At 39.1% G+C, this 21,276-nt stretch overlaps 1 protein-coding gene across 4 annotated transcripts in view; it reads right to left on the minus strand.

The window, feature by feature from the left end:
* The window catches only part of OXR1 (oxidation resistance 1), a 447,991-nt gene that overhangs the window by 218,299 nt on the left and 208,416 nt on the right, over positions 1-21,276 (minus strand). The gene's annotated exons all lie outside the window — the stretch shown is intronic.

The following is a 21,276-nucleotide window of genomic DNA, read 5'->3' on the forward strand; positions in this document are numbered from 1 at the left end:
CCCTTAAACAGAACCAAGTTTATTCAGAAATTATAGACCTTCTCTACAGTATCTTAAATTCTTCAAATATTTGTGAAACTAGTTGGGGAAAAAAAAATCTGCCTAATCATTTTAACAGATTTTGTTAAAAGGTATTAGAATGTAAGGCGATAAAGGATTTTTATTTTTCTAACAGCAACTAAAATGTGATGTCAGACAAAGACAATGCATTTGGCTACTGCTTTTAGTTCCAAAAGGAGTATATTTAATGCTATAGTAAAACACTAGTTAGAAATAAATAATTGCAACCCAGAAGGAAATAATGAAATGATTATTTGGGTAACTAGAGGCTGCCAGGGCTTCTCTATTTAATCTATAATAGCATCTTAGCTGTAAAAATTATAGAGTTCACATTATTTCTCCAGACATTCTCAGGGATTGCTCACTCCTATGTTTTAGAGAGCTGACATGAGAACTCACATGGAAAGCAAAAGGCTATCCATAAAATTTCCCCCCCTCATGCATAGAGAACGTTTCTCTTGGTGTAAACATTACTGATAAATGATAAGAGATAAATATAAATATGTCAAGCTACACAACTTTGTATTTGTAATCATAACTGAACCTTAAGCCCAATCTACTCTTGGCTCATGGTACTTCTAGAAGCTAACACTAGGTGTCATTTTTCAAGTCTAGATTCCACATAGAAAAGAAGTTGGTAGTTTTCTTTATCAGATATAGCAGCCACTTTGGAAAACAGTGTGGAGATAGCTCAAAAAATTAAAAACAGAGCTACCCTACGACCCTGCAATTGGCACTGCTGGGTATTTACTCCAAAGATACAGATGCAGTGAAAAGAAGGGCCATCTGTACCCCAATGTTCATAGCAGCAATGGCCACGGTCGCCAAACTGTGGAAAGAACCAAGATGCCCTTCAACAGATGAATGGATAAAGAAGATATGGTCCATATACACAATGGAATATTACAAGGTCATCAGAAAGGACGAACACCCAACTTTTGTATCAACATGCATAGGACTGGAAGAGATTATGCTGAGTTAAATAAGTCAAGCAGAGAGAGTCAATTATCATATGGTTTCACTTACTTGTGGAGCATAAGGAATAACATGGAGGACATTAGGAGAAGGAAAGGAAAAGTGAACTGTGGTAAATCGGAAGGGCAGACAAACCATGAGAGACTGTGGACTCTGAGTAACAAACTAAGAGTTTTGGAGGAGAGGGAGTAGGAGATGGGTGAGCCTGGTGGTGGGTATTAAGGAGGGCACTTATTGCATGGAGCACTGGGTATGGCACATAAACAATGAATCTCAGAACAGTGAAAAATAAAAGATACAGCAATCATACTTGAAAATTGCAATTTCCTATGTTTTGCACGTTTATACCTCCAGACTATTTAGGCTTTTCCAGTACATTCTTCTATATTCTGCCCCACTGTCAGGTCCTGCTCATGTTTCTAGACTCAGCTTAAAAATGGTCTCTTCTGGCACTAGAGCGTGGTGTTTTAAGACCATTGACATTGGAGTTAGAAATTCTAGGCTTGGGGTGCCAAGGTGGCTCAGTCGGTTAAGTGTCTACCTTTAGCTCAGGTCATGATCCCAGGGTCCTGAGGTCAAGCCCTGCATCAGGTTCCTTGCTCAGCAGGGAGTCTGCTTCTCCCTCCACCCCTCCTCTTGCTCAAGATATCTCTCTCTCTTTTTCTCTCTCTCACATAAACAAATAAAAATCTTAAAAAAAAAGAGAAAAGAAAATCAAGGTTCAAACACCATGTCTATCACTTAAGCTTTGAAACCTCAGACAAATTATTTAACCATCTGGAGACAGAAAAGCAACAAAACAATAAGAATATGAAGCTCCTGTCACCCAATTATTGTTATTTTATAGGGGACTGTTACCCAAAGGATAAAAATTAACACTTTAAAGAAAGAATAGCCAAGGCTTGATGTCAGATTGATAACAAGGGAGGAGAAAGAAGAGGTAGAAGAAAGGGGATTCCAAGGTTTCTGGTATAGGAGATAAAGTGGACTAAGATCTATTGTGGGAGAATGAAGGACTCCTAGAATATGCTCCTCCAGGAGCACAGTCCCACGGAATCGTATAGTTTTTAGAATACAAGCAGGGTTGCATTACAGATTTGTAGTAAAAAATTTAGATTTTGGATTATCTTGTTGATTATAAAAAATGTTGACTAATTTTCATTGAATATAAAAGCAGGGGGAGATTGGGGAGGGAAGAGGGAGGAGAACAAAGCTGAGTGGGAGAACAGGATTGGGTAAGAAGACTTCCAAGGACCTTCAGATCTAAAGCATCTACAAGCAGACACAATTCATGCAGCAACTGGTAAAATTATTAAGTTTTTGTGTGGGAATCAGGGCCGGACCTCAAGACATTGTTTACAAACAATAACTTACATATAGTCATAGAGACATCCTGGCAAGAGTCAAAGATCATACGACTGACCATGTGTATCTGGGGCACCTGGTAGTACAGTCATTGAGTGTCTGACTCTTGGTTTTGGCTCAGATCATGATCTTGGGGTTGTGAGATTGAGCCCGGCATCAGGCTCCATACTCAAGTGTGGAGTCTGCTTGGATTTCTCTCTCCTCCCTTTGCCTCTCCCCACTTCTCTAAAATACACCTATTTTTATTTTTTTTTAAATATTTAATTTATTTATTTGACAGACAGAGATCACAAGTAGACAGAGAGGCAGGCAGAGAGAGAGGTGGAAGCAGGCTCCCTGCTGAGCAGAGAGCCCGATGCGGGGCTTGATCCCAGAACGCTGGGATCATGACCTGAGCAGAAGGCAGAGGCTTAACCCACTGAGCCACCCAGGCGTCCCTCCAAAATACATTTTTAAAAAAATATGTATCTCATTGCTAGACCACACCATCTGTAGTAGACTGTGAATTAACATAGTTATCATACTATATATTTACTTTTTCCTTTTATAATTTTGAGGAAAATTTAAACTACAGAAATACTGTTATTTAACCATTAAAATTATTTTTGTTATATTTCTTTCATTAATATTTGTATAAATCTTTTATCTTATAAAGAATAGTTATATTGAAAATAAATGTCATCCTCTGGGCAGTTTCCCATGATATAGACCTTGGTATCTCATATCATTCCACAGAGGGGATTATTCATAATTAACTCTAAGCTTCTATTTAATCGAATTTATTAGAGCAAAAACTTTTTTAAAGGAATAAAAATATCAATTAGTATAAGATTCATTAATGAAAGCAGTATTTACTACAGTTTAGCAATTTCACCATCACCCATATGATTTTAGCCATACCCACATATCAACTACTTAGTATTCATGAAAATTGAACTGCTTTCTCCAAACTGCCAACAAATATGTTAAAAAGTGCTCAACAGCATTAGTCATGAGAATCACAAATTAGGACCAAATTGAACTCATAGCACACCCATCAGAATGGCTTCAAGGTGAAAGACATGACATTAATTGTGGAGATAAGGAGCTATGGGAATTCGCCAACACCTGATGGTAGGTTTGCAAATGGTACGACCACTTTGGACAAATGTCTGGCAATATCTGCTTAGCTGAAGGCATGCATCTTTTTACTCACCAATTCTATTCCTAGGATATGTCCTACACAATATGTTCACCCAAAGACACAGTCACAAACGTTCATAGAGGCACTATTTTTAACACCTTAATATCCAACACAACCCAAATATTTACTAACAGTAGAAAAGGGCAAATGCATTGTGATAATAGTTGTACAATGAAACTTGTACAGCAATGGAAATGGATGAGCTACAACTACTTGCAATAGCAAGGAATGTTTTCACAAAAATGATGCTGGGCAAAAGCAGCCCAGTACCAAAGAAGGCATACTGTGTGATTCCATTAATATAAAGTTCAAATAGAAGAAAACGCACCTCTGATGTTAAAAGTGTGGGTAGGATAACTGCTGAGAGTTATAATATTGATGGAGACATGAAGGAGTTTGTAGGATTCTAGCAATGTTTTATTTCCTTTTCTGGGTACCAGGACATGTTTACTTTGTTAAAAATCTAATCATCTATGATTTTTGCAGATCTTCTGCACATACGTGATACTATCCATATGAAACTGACCAACTTTTCAACTTACTCATTTACAATGAAGATTACTTGCCACAAAAAGTGACAGTAAAAAGAAACAGAATGACAATATTGGCCTTTAGCCTCCCAAAGATGACCAAAGTAGAGTGAATCTAAGGAAGGATCCTTTCATTTAATAGTATTTTAAAAGAATCACTCTGGCTGCTCTGGTGAGGTTTGATTGAAGGCTGCATCTCAAAGGTAAGGTGAGCAAGCCGCATGGAATGTCCTTCAAGGAGTAGCTAGCAAGAATCACCCAGTGTACCACAGAGTCGAGGAGATGTGGATTTACTTTGCACAGGGTTATCTACTTTTTTAAATGCCTTAGTCTTCCCAATAATACCATTCTTGTCCTAGTCTGGGGTTTGCAGGCTGGAGCTGAATGTTATAGTAGTACTACACACAACTAAGAAAGGCATCAAAATTAGTAAGAATAAGTTAAGAAATACGTTGCAGGTCATCGAGGCAACAAAGTTAATTTGTCCCAACATGGCTTCCCAGAAAAGCATACTTAGATACACTAAGACTAGAAATATCATATTGAACCCTATACACTCTATGAAATCACACACATTTGACCATTTTCACCAGAAGAATTGTCAATTTTCTTGGGTAAAATAGGTAAAGGGGATTAAGAGATACAAACTTAAGAGTTATAAATGAGCCCGGCAATGAAAAATACAGCATAGGGAATATAGTCAATTGTGTTGTAATCATGTTGTATGGTGACAGATGGTGACTTCACTTGTCATGGTGAGCACTGGGTAACATACAGAACTGTTAGGCATCTAAAACTAATATAACAGTGTACATCAATTATACTATTAAAAGCTATAATAAATTTTTAATATCAAGTTTCTATAGCTCATCTCATCAACTTTATTTCAAAATTAAATTTGAATTGTACTCTAAAGCAAGCTTTTTGGGAAAAGGGAGCTCAGGGGATTCAGAATTTAAGGGAAAGTTATTAAATTTTATAGAAAGAAAGCAGGTTGTGCTCTAGTTCTCAGAAAAGATTATTTTCAAAATATAAGTGTAACAACTTTTATCTCAAATTCACACAGACTATTTTTATCACCAGAAACTGTTTCAGAATTGATCATTTACTAAATTAAGGTCTCATATTGTAGCATGGCAGCAATGACAGCTTAGATTGGAGAGAGTGCTAGCTACAATGGATGAAGTTCTACGTCACTTAAAAATGTCTCCCCATCCCACAAGTCCTTTTCAAGTAGCCTCTTTGGAAAGAGCAAGTAATTGTGGGCTCTAAAGGCCACAGACAAGCAGAAAATAGCGCTAAGGCATTTTCCCTGTCCCTTTTGCCCTTCCTCACCAGATAGTCTTCTCAATCAACACCTGAAGGGTGTTAATATTTTCATTGTTGTTGCTGGAGTCTGGAACACTGCCAGTAGCTTGAGTAGCTTTGCTGGCTTGTCTAAGAAAATACTTCTCTGTGCAGGTTTTTAGAAAGCAGAACTGTGTGGGTAACTGAATTACCCCTTTAAAGATCCTAAAAATGACTACTGTGATTGGCAAGGAAATGTGCAAACTACTACCTTCAATTTCCAAATTTCACAAAGGGAAGTCTTTCTCAATTTTTAACAGTGTTCTTAATTAAATATGTTAAACAAATGTAAATAGCATAATGGAATATGTAGGTGTACAAGAGATAAAATACTCATTGATATTAAGTGAAACATTACAAACAGAGACAAAAATAATCTCTTAACTGGCACCAAAAGAATCTTTGTTTAATGTGATTTGCATTTCAAAAGGAAAATGGGGCCGACATCTTGGATGGAGAAAAGGAAAAGAGTGAAAGGAGCCATCCCTTTTGTCACTGCCCCACTATGTAGACAATCTAGTGGTTCATAATCTTTGCCCTTTATTCTTCCTCTGTTTTTGAGCAGAAAAGAACTATTCCTTCTCTTCTCCACATGTATTCCAACACCTTTTTTCAGCCTGGTAAACAATGTTCGACACTTTTGAGACTCAGTTTTCTCATCTATAAAATGGGGATAACACGTACCCAGCTGGGTTCTATAGATTATGTAAATCATCCTCTGTGAAAGTGCCTAGCAGAGCATTCACACAGGATATTCTCAGTAAATGGGGGTTCTAACCTCTTTGTAAAAGGATGTAAGGGAGGATGTAATTTTGTTCTTCAAACTTCCAAGGGATGCTGCAGAATTAGAACAGTTTCTCAGGATCCTTCGCTGCTGCACTACTCAGGGGCTATGCTGCATTTTGTAAGGGAGTCTCACTTTTTCTGCCATGTGGATTTGGGGGAAGGAACAGAGAATAAAGGTTTTTGTGTGGTGTACAATGTGATATCTCTCCTATGAGAGTCCCCAGATCTTCTGGAAAAAAAACTGAATCCATCAAATAGTTTGCTTGAGTGCATACATTTTTAAAATCTTTATGAGCTGAATTAAAATAGCAATTAATTAAAATATTAAAATAGCAAACTTGTAAGCAGAGGTATAGACCAGAGAACCATGGGAAGGACAAAAACTTGAAAGGAAGTAAGAGGGGGGCTTTGACTTTCCTACTCTGTAAAAATAGGATTCATGCTCATTTTAACTCATTCTTTAAGGAGCAAGAAAAGCCCTATAGGTCAATGATGAAATGAAGTCACAGGAACTAGAGGAAAAAATAAGTGGCAGAAAACTTCCAATACCAACCAGTTTAAATGGGATTACGCTCATAATAATCAACTAAATTTCCTTCTTACATAATTTATTTCTACTTTACTAGAAACATGAGAAACCTTCCATGTATTTTCCAAATCACTGAGTAGAATGCATGCATCTTTGCTTAAATGAGTTAATGGACACCCCAAAGGTCAGGGTTTGCACCAACAGCAACTAAATATGGCTTTATGTTGCCAACCATAGAGGACTGCTCTCAAAGATCTGGGTTGGTTGTCTATTTCAATAGCTTTGCCCATGGAGACAGCTTCTCTTAAGCTTCCTTACCTTTAGCCCTTAATTACTATTGTTTATTACTCGTCTACTCTTTTGGGCATCCCTTTCCTTTTTCTCCTACATTGTAGGGTTTTCATCTACTATCACTAGCCTTCTATCATTTGCCATTCAAGTTATAGCCAAGCAATGCTTGTCATATTTCTTTGTCTGCCAGGCTCCACATCTTTTAATAGTTTTGCCATTTTGTCTAAATACCACATGATAGAATTCTACCTTAAGCCTAAACTAAATCCTCCCATGACTTAAATGTGTAAGGAAAAAAAAATGGTTTCATTTAGTTTGAGTTCTTCACTGGAATTACACCTCGCATCAAATGGAATTCAAACTGTACCTTTATTAGAACTAACTGGATATGCTCCTGAGTTCTGCAGCTATCTGACAAAAACGAACGCTCTACTATACACCTAGTAAAGTCTTAGGATGCGCTGGGGTATGGTAGCAACAGTTGAGAAAATCCACCATAGTATAATGAGAATATTCCTTAGGTCAGAGGAATTTAAAGTGGCAAAACAATAGAATATGAAAGCCCCATGTGTATGTATTTGACTGTGTGCCTCTAGAATAATAGCAGAGTGGTTAAGACTATGAACATGGGGCCAGATTCCCTTGAATTGAATCCCTAGTCTGATATTTACTAGCTTGTAATCTTGGAAAAATTTCTTAACCTCATCTTGTCTTGGCCCTCTCATGTGTAAAATGGAGGTATTAATAACCCCTGTGTCATAAAACTGACATGAGCATTAAGTTAACCTTTATAAAACCACTTAAAATACTTAGCATGTAGTGAGTATTATTATTTGCTTTAAACAAAAACACAAGCAAACATAAACAGTCACTGGATGTTTATAATATACAGGGCACAGGTCATGTATACATCATTTCATTTACTGATCACAATAAACCTATGAGGTAGTATCATATTCCTTTTTATTAGAGGGGGCAGCTGAGGTTTAGAGAAAGAGACAGGGCTATAAACTAGAGATGCTGGAATCCAACCAGTACATTTTGACCAAAAGGCCACTCTTTGGAACTAGGGGATAGAGATAAATTTCAGCTGTGATATTTCCTAGCCAAGGGACTTTTGGCAAGGACCTGGACTTTCTACACTTCTTATTTTCTTACCCACAATGGTGGTAGTCATGCTATCTGCCTGCTTTACCCAAGAGAGTTATTGTGGGCACAAAATGTGTTAAGTCATGTGAAAGCACGTTGCAAATTTTCAAAAATCTACAGGACTGGTACTAGCTATACAAATTCACTCTTTGCCACATTAATCTGTTGTATACTACAAATGTGCATGTATACACATAATACACGGATGTATGTAAATGGCTGTTGCCCTAAAACCCAACATTTTGTAGTCCTTTCCAGTAATTTCCAGCAAGAAGACCATCTGTGGTTTGCACAACTCATTACTGTTAGCAAAGCTGTCTCCTTGCTTCCTAAAAGAGCTGGTGTAAGGGTATTTTTTTTTTTTTTAAAGTAGTAAAGCTGCTGAGAATGCAGATTTGTCCAAGTTGGATACTGTGGCTGCTGCAAAAATCTCGAGTCACTCAAAAAGAGCTTTGGAGAGCAAATGCCTAAAAAAATTTCACATTTCAAAATTAAGGCCTTTTGTTACTCCTCCTGTACAGTCTGACTAAAAATCAGCAGCTAAAAACAAACCACACACTCAGCAAAAAAAACAAACATATTCAGAAGTCCAACTGGAAGAAAATGACAGATTGGAAATCTATGCATTAAACCAAACAAACAAAGAAACAATCCAGCAAGATAATAGACTATGCCAATCACAGGCTGCTTTGTAAGTGCTATGCCTATACTATTCTTGGTGGCCCTAACACAGGAACAAAGCAGAAAATCTCATTAATGTAGAATCAGGATTTACACAACACAACCTTTTACAATTCTAATCCAATGCAAAGTGTTCCAACAGAAGTATCCTTTGGGAGTGCAAATTGGTATTAGTTAATGGGAAACCAAAACTAGGTACCTTGTTATAAAAAGACATGTTTCTAGCCCTGTTTTCATCCTAAGAAACGTATGCTTTCCTATTTGGAAATACAGACAACAGAGAATTCAAGAATCAAGCCACAGGTGCCAAGATATGTAGGAATGGTTTGCTAGAGCTTCTCTTGTTAAATGCAACCAAATTCAACTCTGTGAAGGGCAAGACCAGTGTCTATAACATGAGTTATGTAGAAGCATACATGAATTCACTGCTATTATACCTAATTCTATGCTAAAAATACCAGAAATTAAATCCCAGACCAATCTGCCTCTCTAGAGTTTAATAAGTCCTGACATAAAAGGTGAATATTTCTTATAGACCTTTCATGGAACAGACATTCAAATCCTCCAGGTTTGCCAGCTGGTTTATTTATACCTGTGTTCACACCAGCCGAGAGAGGAGAGAGAGTAAAAAGCCCTTTTGATGAGGAGTCCTTACCACCAGATTAACCTAATCCCTGTATTCACAGAAATCTCAGTCTGTTCATCAGTTTATTTCTAGGATTTAGCATGGTTCTTGCCATCTAGTAGGCAATAAATAAATAGATTATGGGATGAATGAATGGTCTCATCGTGGGGAAAAAAAAACCACAAGAAATACAAGAAATACAAGAAGTAATACAAAAAGATAAGCAAGTTCACATATAAAAAAGCTATGAAAATAAACTAAAAGAGTAAGACTTTGGACAGTTTGGGAGCAGATACAATGATCAATTTAATTCATTCATTTAAGATAGCCTTCTTCCCACCCCATTATGGGAATGCGCTTTTGAATTTAAAAAAAGGAAATACATTCAAAATCTCCACTATGACCAATGTGAACAATATTTCAATTCTTTATTCACTAAACCCAGTCTTACAATTTGTAAGGAAACACTCTGTACTTTGATAAATTGATATCCTTACACAAAACTTTGCAGTGGTGGCATGGAGAAGAGGAAGGAGCAACGACTCTGGAATTGGGTTCAAGTTCAGGATCTACTGCTTTTAAGCAACCTAAAGAAGAAATGTTTTAATTTTATTGACTAGAAATATCTACTTAATATTTTTGGAGCACTCATTAAGAGTTTTGCACATTATCTTTCTACTATGAAATTTCAAAGCACTAAGTTAATAGTAGTAACATTTTCACGAGTTTCCCTTTCCATGTACTTTCCAATTATACTACTATATTACAAGCATTCACCTTGAAATTACACAAATTTCCAATTTATTTCAGTTTTTGCCTTGGAACTTCAAAGCCTTTCAACTGGAAAAATCCTGAACGTACAAACACATTATGCAAATCCAAAGATTAGGGCTTGAAGGATTTAGAAGTCAAATTCTTATAAATGTTAAAGAGTCCTCTACAATAACTCACAGAGATGAAACTTAATTTTATTACCTTTGATGAAATGATTTGTAACATGCTATTGCCACACTGAATGCATTCTGTTTATTCATTTTAGTAAGAAGAAATCAGAATAAATAAGACTATCTTAAGACTTAGGCTTCTATCCAACATTGCTGATTAAAGGAATCTATTTTCGACAGGGCCTATTACACACTATCTGTATAAAACATATGGACTAGCTGATTAAAATGTAGTTTTGCTTACGTACAACATAAGGCAACTCTGAACTTAATCAAGATAGCTTCTGTAGGTAATGATCATCTGGACCAAAGCCTAGTGGTTTACAGTTAAAATGCCAATGTAGCACAACAATCTCCCATCTTAATTTCCTCAAATGAAGATTCAAGAATCAGGAAATGAACATACAGAAAAATGCAGGTCTTGTGTTTACATATTAATTCAGGATCTTAATGAAAAACATAACTCTGGTTAATCCATTGCTTCTTTACGTCCTTTTTTTTTTTAAGATTTATTTATTTATTTGATAGAGCATGAGCAATCGTGTGGGGCGTAGGAGGCAGTGGGAGAAAAAATCTTTAGCAGACTCCCGCAATGATCACTGAGCCCCAGGGCTTGATCTCATGACCCTGGGATCATGACCTGAGCAGAAACCAAGAGCTGGATGGTTAAGTGACTGTGCCACCCAGGGGCCCTCTTTACCTCTTTAAATTTAGATCATCCTTTGATAGATATAAAAAATCCGTAAGTCATCCTGTTTTCAAATGAAAATGATGCTTTATGGTTTTTAAGTGTAAGATTGCAGTGTTGATTATATTATTGATTGAAAATGATTTTTTTGGAAACTGCCCTATTTAGATTCTGATCAGCCACCCTGGTAGGCATGCTATGTCCTCTTCCCCAATTTGAAAATCACTGCGGTATCTGTTATAGGTTTCTTCCGTTCAGGTGATAGTAATTTAATACATGAAGACTACATAGGGCCCTCAGGACAACTGAGGTAGAATTTAGACCTTTTTCAGATAAACATATTATATAACATTTAAAATTACATTAAAGAAATCATTGTCTTCTTCCCAATGGTTCCTCAATAAACCTATTTTTACCTTTCCCCACTGTTTTAAATCTTTTTATTTTTCCTATTACAGAAGAGAATGCGGTCTTCTTGTTAAACCCCATCTCGCCACGTGCTCTCTGATTCTAATGGCGTCCTCTCTCACACTTGAGGTTTTAATGTACTAACCACTCTCTTACCTCTGTGAGTCCTAAACCAATTGAGGAAAGGTACAGGTGTCAGGGACCCCATCACAAGCGGGCGGCTTGGAGACGCAGTGCCCTGGTGAGACTGACCCATGGGCAGCGGGTCCCAACGACAGGAGGCAGAGGAGGCTGGGCCACGTCTAAGACATCCTTCTTCTTCTTTTGGGGAGCCACAGGTATTGACAACCAAAGCTCTCTTTTAAATCCTTCAGAAAACAAGGAAATGTCTTTTTTTTCTGCCCAAAGGAAAGGATGCAGGGAAGGGAGAAAATGTTCCTCCTAGGTCACTTTCTCAAGACTTTACTCCCCGGTTTGCTTCCCATTCTGGTCACTGATGGCGCTGTCTTTACTCACCCATTCCCACCAGCACTTAACCTGGGGCTAACAGCTCCCGTCCCTTCAAGTCCTTCTCTTTCTAAAGCTACCTTCCCATGTCTTGCTTTCTCTTCTCTCCTTTTCAGTGCTCAGCATCATCTGCTACTCACTGTGCAACATTCTCTGCTTGGCACCTGCCACTTTCAGAAAAAGGAACATTTAGGTATTCACTCACTTTATGGGGTCAAATGCAAGGTGACTTTTTGGTGTTCACTTCTCTTAACCTTTTAGCTGTGGGATGTAATTGGGGAGGTGGACAGCACAGAGGTTAAGGCCATGGACTCTGGAATTAGAATGCCCGGGTCTTGAACTCACCTCCTTATTACAGAATCTTGGGCAAACTACTAACTCTCCCTCTAAAATGGGTAAAATGGGTTTAATCATAGTGCCTACCTCAAAGGGTTTTTTAAAAGGATAATATAACACTATCCATATAAATATTCAGCATGATGCATTCTGGCACATACACGTGTCTTTTTTTACTGTCCCTCTATCTGGAAAAATTCTAGCTCAGATTTCCTGATATGCAATTCTTCTAATATTTCTTTTTTCACTATTCCTTGAAGGGTTTCTTTTTTCCTATTCAATCCTAAAATTCTGATTTTCCAGAGGCCTGATGGAGTTGGGCCTCCCTCTGTTCTAATTTCATGATCTCCTTAGATGGTCTCATACATTCCCTTCAGATGAAATATTTATATGATCTATATGATATCATTTTATTTATTTGTCTGTTTATTTATTTTTGAAGATTTTATTTATTTATTTGATAGATCACAAGTACGCAGAGAGGCAGACGGGGTTGGGGGGGAAGCTTGCTCCCTGCTGAACGGAGAGCCTGACTGCGAGGCTCGATCCCAGGACCCTGAGATCATGACCTGAGCCGAAAGCAGAGGCTTAACAAATGAGCCACCCAGGTGCCCTGATTTTTTTTTTTTTTTTGAGATATTGTGAGCACAAGTATGAGTGGGATGGAGGAGGGGCAGAGGGAGACAAAGAAGCAGACTATCCTTTGAGCAGGGAGCCCAGTGTAGGGCACGATATCAGGACCCCATGATCATGACCTGAGCTGAAGGCAGATGCTTAACTGATTTAACTACCCAGGTGTCCCTGAAAACTACCATTTTTTACCTCCAGCACAAACCCTCCCCAGAATTGCAAAGTTAAATATACCACTAGCTTCTTGGCATTATCCATCACCTGTGGCACATCTTAAAGTGAACATGTCCCTAAACAAATTCTTGATTTCTAAACTCACCCCAACCTTCCTTCTTACCTTCTCTATCTCTGTAAATGGTAACAGCACCCCCACGCAGTGCCTTAAGCAGAAACTTGGAAGTTATAGTTGCCACACTCTCCACTTCTAATTCATCAACAAGTGCTCCTTATCCTGCCTTCAAGTTCTGTATTAAATCTCTCCACTTCTCTCCATCTCCACCACCACCGCTTTAGTCATCCCTCTTCTGGGTTACTGCCAAAGCCTCCATACTGGTCTCCCACTAAGTCTTTCCTCTCCTACTACCTATTCATCTTATAGCAGCCAAAACAAGCATTTTTAAACATACAAGAAACAGATCATTTTCCTTCAAATAATTGAATGGCTTCCCACTGTGGCTGGATACATTTCTTAGCTTCTTCCTGTGGCCCATCAGGTCCTGCAGGTGTCTATCTCCTACTTCCCCTTGGGCTACTCATTGTCTTGGCCTATTTCTTGCTCATGCTGTAGTCATTTTGGTGTCCTTCAAGGTTCCCGAACATGTCAAGCTCTTTCCATCCGCAAGGTCCTTACACATATTAATCCTTTCAGCCGGAATGCTATTTGAGTTGCTATTTCCTTCTCATTTTTCAGTCTCCTTAGCAAAACCATCACCGATGACACTAAGTAGGCTGCTCTCATTTCCTGCTCCCCACCCCCCACTCAGCCCCAAATTATTTCTTAGCACTCTGCTCATCTGCTTCTCACAAGGTCTAATAATATATTCACTCATGTTCACTTTGTTCTGTCTCTCTCACTTGGCTATTTACTCTGGTGGGGCTGAAGGCACAATCCCTTTATGCACCGAGCACACTACTCTGCACACATTGTGTCCACCAGAAATATTTACTACATGGACGGATAAGAGAATACATGATCTCTTCACATAGATTCCACACATGTCTTGATTCAGAAGACCTGCAAGTAATGAGATTATGCTTATTTTTTTTTTCATTTTTAGTTTGGCTCAATCACAATGTCCCAAATCTATCTTTTTTTTTTTTTAAGATTTTATTTATTTATTTGACAGACAGAGATCACAATTCGGCAGAGAGGCAGGCAGAAAGAGAGGGGGAAGCAGGCTCCCCACTGAGCAGAGAACTCGATGTGGGGCTCGATCCCAGGACCCTGAGATCATGGCCCGAGCTGAAAGCAGAGGCTTTAACCCACTGAGCCACCCAGGCACCCCTGTCCCAAATCTTTCTTAAGAAATTACAGTCATATCTCTTTGGTTAGAAAACACAAGATCAAAGTGGGGAAAAAAACAAAATTCAGATGAATGGATAAAGAAGTTGTGGTATATATCTACAACAGAATACTATGCAGCCATCAAAAGAAATGAAATCTTGCCATTTGCAACGACGTGGATGGAACTAGAGGGTATTATGCTGAGCGAAATAAGCCAATCAAAGAAAGACAATTATCATATCATCTCTCTGATATGAGGAATTTGAGAGGCAGGGTGAAGGGTTTGGGGGGTAGGGAAGGAAAAAATGAAACAAGATGGGATCAGGAGGGAGAAAAACCATAAAAGACTCTTGATCTCACAAAACAGAGGGTTGCCAGGGGGTGGGGGGTATGGAGAGGGTGGCCGGGTTATGGACATTGGGGAGGGTATGTGCTATGGTGAGTGCTGTGAAGTGTATAAGCCTGATGATTCACAGACCTGTACCCCTGGGGCTAATAATACAATATAGTTAATAAAAATAATTAATAAAAAAACAAAACCAAAAAAATTCCTAACAGTTATGTAAAAAGAGCACTGTCTCCTAATCTAAGACCTGAACCAATTTTGAAAGCTAAAAATTATGGTTGAATACAGTCTCAGACATAGGCTTAGGCTAGAAGACCCTTTTAAACATGTGTTGCTAGACTGGTTTATGCAAATGGACATTTCACTACTGCATTTTCCAGGCCCCATACTTCTGCAGGTGTAAATTACATTAAGGGAAAAATCAAATAGAGATTGGATGCAGAGAAGCAAAATATTTTACATTAACAAAGCCAGGAAAAAAAGGTAGTTATAAAAAAAAATAACCAAAAAACTATATATTATGTTCATTTCTAATCTTATTAAGGACAAACAGAAATTCCTACATAACTTCTTATTTAAAAGTTATTTAGTCAATTCATTAAAGAATAAAAATAAAATCTGATGATGGCAAAAAGTAGCAATCTATATTTAAGACTGGAGGACTTTGAAGTCTTTTTTTTTAAATGGCAGCATTATGTAACTTCTACTTTACATGTCCACAAATGCTTGTCTAACAAACAGTGATTACTTATACAATTTACAGCCATCTTTTTCATAGCACAGAAAGAAAGGTCAGTGACACTAGGTGTACTACAGTGATGCTGGGTCGAGCCCTGAGGAAAACACATTGTGGAGGGCTTTGCTGACACTTAGGCCCTGGGCAGCTGCTGTGAGGTGCAGGCAAGTCCCCCTGGGAAAATGTGGGGTCCCTGCACAACCTCTAGGCTGCTCATCTGCCTCCGGCCTACCACCAGGGGTGATAAAACAGGCTATGCCAAGACTGTATTGGGCACAGGCCCCTAGTCACCTTGAACAAGGACTTCTTTGAAACAAACAAACAAACAAAAAACCAGCTTGATGACAAGGGACCCAAAGTCGTTCCACTTTCTTAATTGTAAGCTATTGCAATGTAATTAAACTTTACTCTTTACTAAATCTTAGGCCAGTGTTTTACTTAGATGGTTCTGAAGCATAACATAACCTTTGCTTGCCCTTCATACTAGCATAAAAATCAGATCCTTGTAGAATACATTTGCTAACAGAGCCTGGACCACCCAACACTTCCCACCAGCTCATGGCTACACAGCTAAGGGCATCCATCCTTCACTACCGAATGTTTCAGGATCCGGTTTAGGGCCCAGGAAAGCAAAGACTCAAAACTACAAGTAGAAAGTCAAGGAAAAGGGAAAAGGAAAAGAAAGTCAAGGAAAAGTCAATGAAGACTGCCAAAAACATTAGGTTATAAGGTTATAGAAGCCCAAATAAATCTGATTGTTTCACAAACTTATTCTTCACAGAAATATTTTTTTTTTAAGATTTTATTTATTTATTTGACAGACAGAGATCACAAGTAAGCAGAGAGGCAGGCAGAGAGAGAAGGGGAAGCAGGCTCCCCGCTGAGCAGAGAGTCCGATGCGGGGCTAGATCCCAGGACCCTGGGATCGTGACCTGAGCCGAAGGCAGAGGCTTTAATCCACTGAGCCACCCAGGCACCCCTCTTCACAGAAATATTTAAAAAACAATTTATATGATGGCTTTTGCATTCCTAGAGAAAACGTCAGAACTAACATTCACTTTAACTTTCTAAGAAGTTAAACCTAAATGCCAGGGTTGGTGTTTAAAACTGAAACAGTAGATAAAATACTTATGGAACAGCATTTAAGCCCCCTTTCCTGAGCACTTAATAAAATTCAAATGGCCTAACAGGAAAGTCTCTCACATAATAGTTTAAAAGCATCCGCCCCATACATGGCTTAGTCAAGCTAATTTTAAAGTTTTATTGTAGGCTGGCTGCTGGATACAAAATGAAGGCATACAACTGTTCCAAGAGGGATAGTATGTACGAAGCCTAAGCTAGGCCCAATGTGGGACTTGAACTCACAACCCCGAGATTAAGTGCTCTATTGACTGAGTCAGCTAGGTGCCTCAAGGACTTCCAATTTTTTAGGGAACCCAAGTTCAACCTCCGAACTGTACAGCAGCAGTAATGGAACTAGCATTTCTTTGTTCATGTAATACATTAAATAAATAATAAGTAACTGACTTTAATCTGCATAGCATAAACTACTTGAGGTCAAGGATTGTCTTATTCATATTTGAGCCACCAGTGCATCTTGTCAGGAAGGATAACACAGGCTATCTTTAACGTAACCACTATTAAAGGCTTGACTTCACTATTAAAGGCTTGACTTCACCTAAGGAGAGACAGAAAACCCTGGTACATACAAACACCACAGCAAGGACTATTTTGAGCCCTTCTGATGAACACTCATGTGCTTTCTAACACAAATATGATAATGGCAGTCCAGTATTGTTCTGGGCTCCTTTTCCGAGCAGCATTCTGCCATTACTAGAAATAAAACCTGACATAAGACACGTCACCTGAACTTCCTCATGCTCATCCATGCAATGCTGGTCATCATCCCTGAGACAGTTGCCGAACAAGGTTCCACATCTTTGTGTTTACCAAATAGCTAGTGATTCCCTTTTATGTTCAGGCACAATACTAGGCTCCAGGGATGTACTTGCTGGCACCAGCACGCTGCATCTTGTTAGGTGAGAATGAGGAGACTCATCTCTTGTTGGGTGGCATACTTAACAGGTTCTTTGTAGTCCAGTCCTCACTGGGCATCTCTCACCTACTATTTCCTCTCTTTGGATAAATGTAACTCTTCCCACTAGTCACTAATGGCTCCTCCGCCAGCGTGTACGTGGGTCATGCTCTTCCTGCTGCGGTTATCTCCTCCCCTCCCCCCCCGCCCCCACCCAGGCAGCCCTCTCGGATAAGATATAAGACTTGTTCAGGCCAGATCTCCTTTGGGGGGCCAGATCTTGCGACAAGAAGCAAGCGCCTTTGCCTTGTGGGCCTTGGCAGCCCCACAATGCAGCAGCTCCTTGAATCCCCCTGTCAGATTCTCCAGACCGCTATCATCCCTATTCTTTTTGATTTCTTGAGGTCTAGTCAAAGCCCAGCTCATTGTTGACCCCAAGTTCTCTGGGTTGCCTCAGTGAAGTTCTACGCACAGATTTAAGGGGAGGTAAAGGCCTCTCTCACTTCTTGTTGGGGGGCTGGGATACAACAGGATTCCCGGAATGCCAGCAGCTCTCTGTGTAAATCCTATCGTAATCTCCAAACTGTTATACTGGCCGGTGGGCGTGGTCCGCTAAGAGTCTCAAAATCAGTTCCTGATCATCAGCTTTTCAAATCTTGGTTTGGTGGTCTCACACTTCATTCTGTAATGGAGTAACAGATGCTTGCTCAGTTCCAGCTGAAACAGAGCAACTGTTGAATTCTAACTTCCTGATACAAATCTAATGCACCTTTATGAATCTTTCTTGAGGTCCTTGCTCTCTGGCTAAGGAAAAGTTGGAACTGCCAAAAAAGGTGGTGACAGAATGAAGATATCCCTCTAAATCAGTGACATTTCTAGTTAAAAATCATTTATATGTATTATTCAATTACTTTCTGTATCTCCCTTGAAAGCTTACTGAGTTTGATGCACTATGCTAAGTGCTGGGGATACAAAGATGAAAAGAAAATGGTGGCTATCCGTTTTCATATCCATTTAGGACATAAAAAGGAATGGATTTGGGGTATGCGGGTGGCTTAGTTGGCTTAAGCATCCAACTCTTGATTTCAGCTCAAGTCATGATCTCAGGATCTTGAGATCGAGCCCAGCGTGGGGCTCCACACTCAGCGGGAGTCTGCTTGAGATTCTCTCCAACCCTCTCCCCTGTGCATGCTCTCTCTCTAAAATAAATAAGTCTTCTTCCCCTAAAAAGGAATGGATTTTAAAAAACCAGAATTATGGAAAATAATACATACTCTGGTTACAAGAAGGTAATTCCTTTCCAACTTTGAATTTGCCCATAAGAAAGTCTAATATTCATGAGTATTTATTTCTGACCATGTTTTACTTAACTAAAAGAAATTAAGTTCAAGTATTTATGAACTGTGAGTCACTGCTATTAAGAATGATTTGAGTAAGAGAAAAGTGATGTTGGGATTATTGAAAAAAGAAATAAAAGTAAAGCAGAAGCCAGGGATGGGATGGGGGAATTTTGTTTTATTTTGTTTGTCAAGAAGCTCTGGGCTGAAATGAGGTAGTCAAATTTTATTTTACAGAAAAAGCTTCTATTACCAAAATGTTACCCCCCCAAAAGAGATGTTAGACCAAAAATGGCAAAATTAATCTAATTGTACAATAAAGAGCTAAACTCTTTGATTTGAGTAGAGTTAGCTTACAAGCACTGAGGACATCATCACTCACGCTCTTAATTTGCCATGGATAGGGAAAAATCAGGTAGGCAGGTACTGCACATAGGCACTTGAGAACCACTAGTCTGAGTGATCTGTAATTCTACAGGGAGTGAATTTACTTCATTAAGAATCCCTTTATTCAAATCCATTCCACCCCTGCCCCCTCTCTATGCCTTACAGCAAAGGGACAGACTTTATATAATTTTCCAAGCCCTGCATTCAGGACTGGCTACATAATTTTGTGGTGTCCTGTGCAAGATGAAAATGCAAAGCCCCTTGTTAAAAATATTAAGAATTCAAGACAGTCACAGCAGAGCATTAAACCAAGCGTGGGGCCCTCTGAAGCACAGGCCTTGTACGGCCGCACAGTTTGCATAGCCATGAAGCTGGCCCTGTCAGTGCTGCCTGATATGATTCCCCTCCACTCAAACTGATTTCCAAAGCACAGCTTTTTAAAAATGATGCTTCAGCACTTATGAATCTTGTATAAAGAAACATTTCCAGAATGATAATCTCGCTTGACGATGTCTTTGTGATTGGTCAGTTAATCATATCCTGCAAGTCATAGTTTAACCCCAAAGTACTGTAGATTATGAATTTATAAATATTGTCTTAACCTCCTAGGAGTTGGTATTTCCTTAGTCAGTTGAAGTTGATTTTTGGATCTGTGGTGTTATGTTGGAGCTTAAGAATAATATCCTACATGTACACAATTTGATCAAAACCACCTGGATGGTTCAAAATAATCTCCATGTGGAGAAAAGGGTACTGAGAGTCTCAAGCTGTGGGATGGGAAATAGCTGTGGAGGAAGCATGCTATCCTTCCCTTTTTGCACTGAAGCAGGCAGTGTTAAGATAAATAAGATTTTGATTTTCCAGAGGTAGGAGGCATTTCAGAACAAGGGTGATCTGCAGAGTCCTGAGAAAAGTATTCCAGCTATCATACTAGGCTGGCCTGCCATTATTCCTTCTTTGGAGACTACCATGGTCTCCTCCTATGGCTTCCATTCTTTCCTCTCACTAAACCCATTTTTCACACCAAGAGCAAAGTGCTCCTTTAAAAACATAACTCAGATCAAGTCAGACCATCCAATGCCTTCTTATCTTTGCTGAGAGTAGATTTAAACTACCTATCATATCCTGCAGGATCCCACATCCCCTGCCTCCTTCATTGGCCTCTTCTCTGTTCCTCCTGACTCTTTCTGCTCTGTCCATGCTTTCCTTTCTGTTCCTTGACACTGCATGAGCCTCAGAACTTTTGTACTGGACGTTCCCTTGTCTAGAAACGCACTTTCTCTAGAAAGTCACCTGCCTGGCTCCTTGTCACCCAGGTCCCAACAGTCTCTTTGCAGAAGGACATTCCTTGATGGCCCAACTGAAAGTTGTCAACTTCCCCATTACCTTACCTGATTTGTCTTTTCTTCAGACCATTTATCATCGATATATTTTCTTGTGAATTATCTGTAGTCCCTAACATCTCTTCATTAATGATGTGAGAGCTGGAAGCTTGCCTGCCGTGTTCACTGACAGATCACTAGTGCTTAGAACAGAATTTGAGATGGTACAGCAATTCTGTTACACACTTAAGTATTTCATTCTGCATTAACTAAGAAGGAAACACTACACACTTTCTACCACTTAAAAGTGACGGTTCACCTGCAGAGATTTTTAGCTAGAAGGGAACATTCTACTATTTATTTATTTATTTATTTATTTATTTATTTATTTTTAAAGATTTTATTTATTTATTTGACAGACAGAGATCACAAGCAGGCAGAGAGGCAGGTAGAGAGAGAGGAGGAAGCAGGCTCCCTGCTGAGCAGAGAGCCCGATGCGGGGCTCGATCCCAGGACCCTGAGATCATGACCTGAGCCGAAGGCAGCGGCTTAACCCACTGAGCCACCCAGGCGCC

Source organism: Lutra lutra, chromosome 4 (assembly GCF_902655055.1).
Source record: "Lutra lutra chromosome 4, mLutLut1.2, whole genome shotgun sequence".
NCBI classification, from domain to species: domain Eukaryota; kingdom Metazoa; phylum Chordata; class Mammalia; order Carnivora; family Mustelidae; genus Lutra; species Lutra lutra.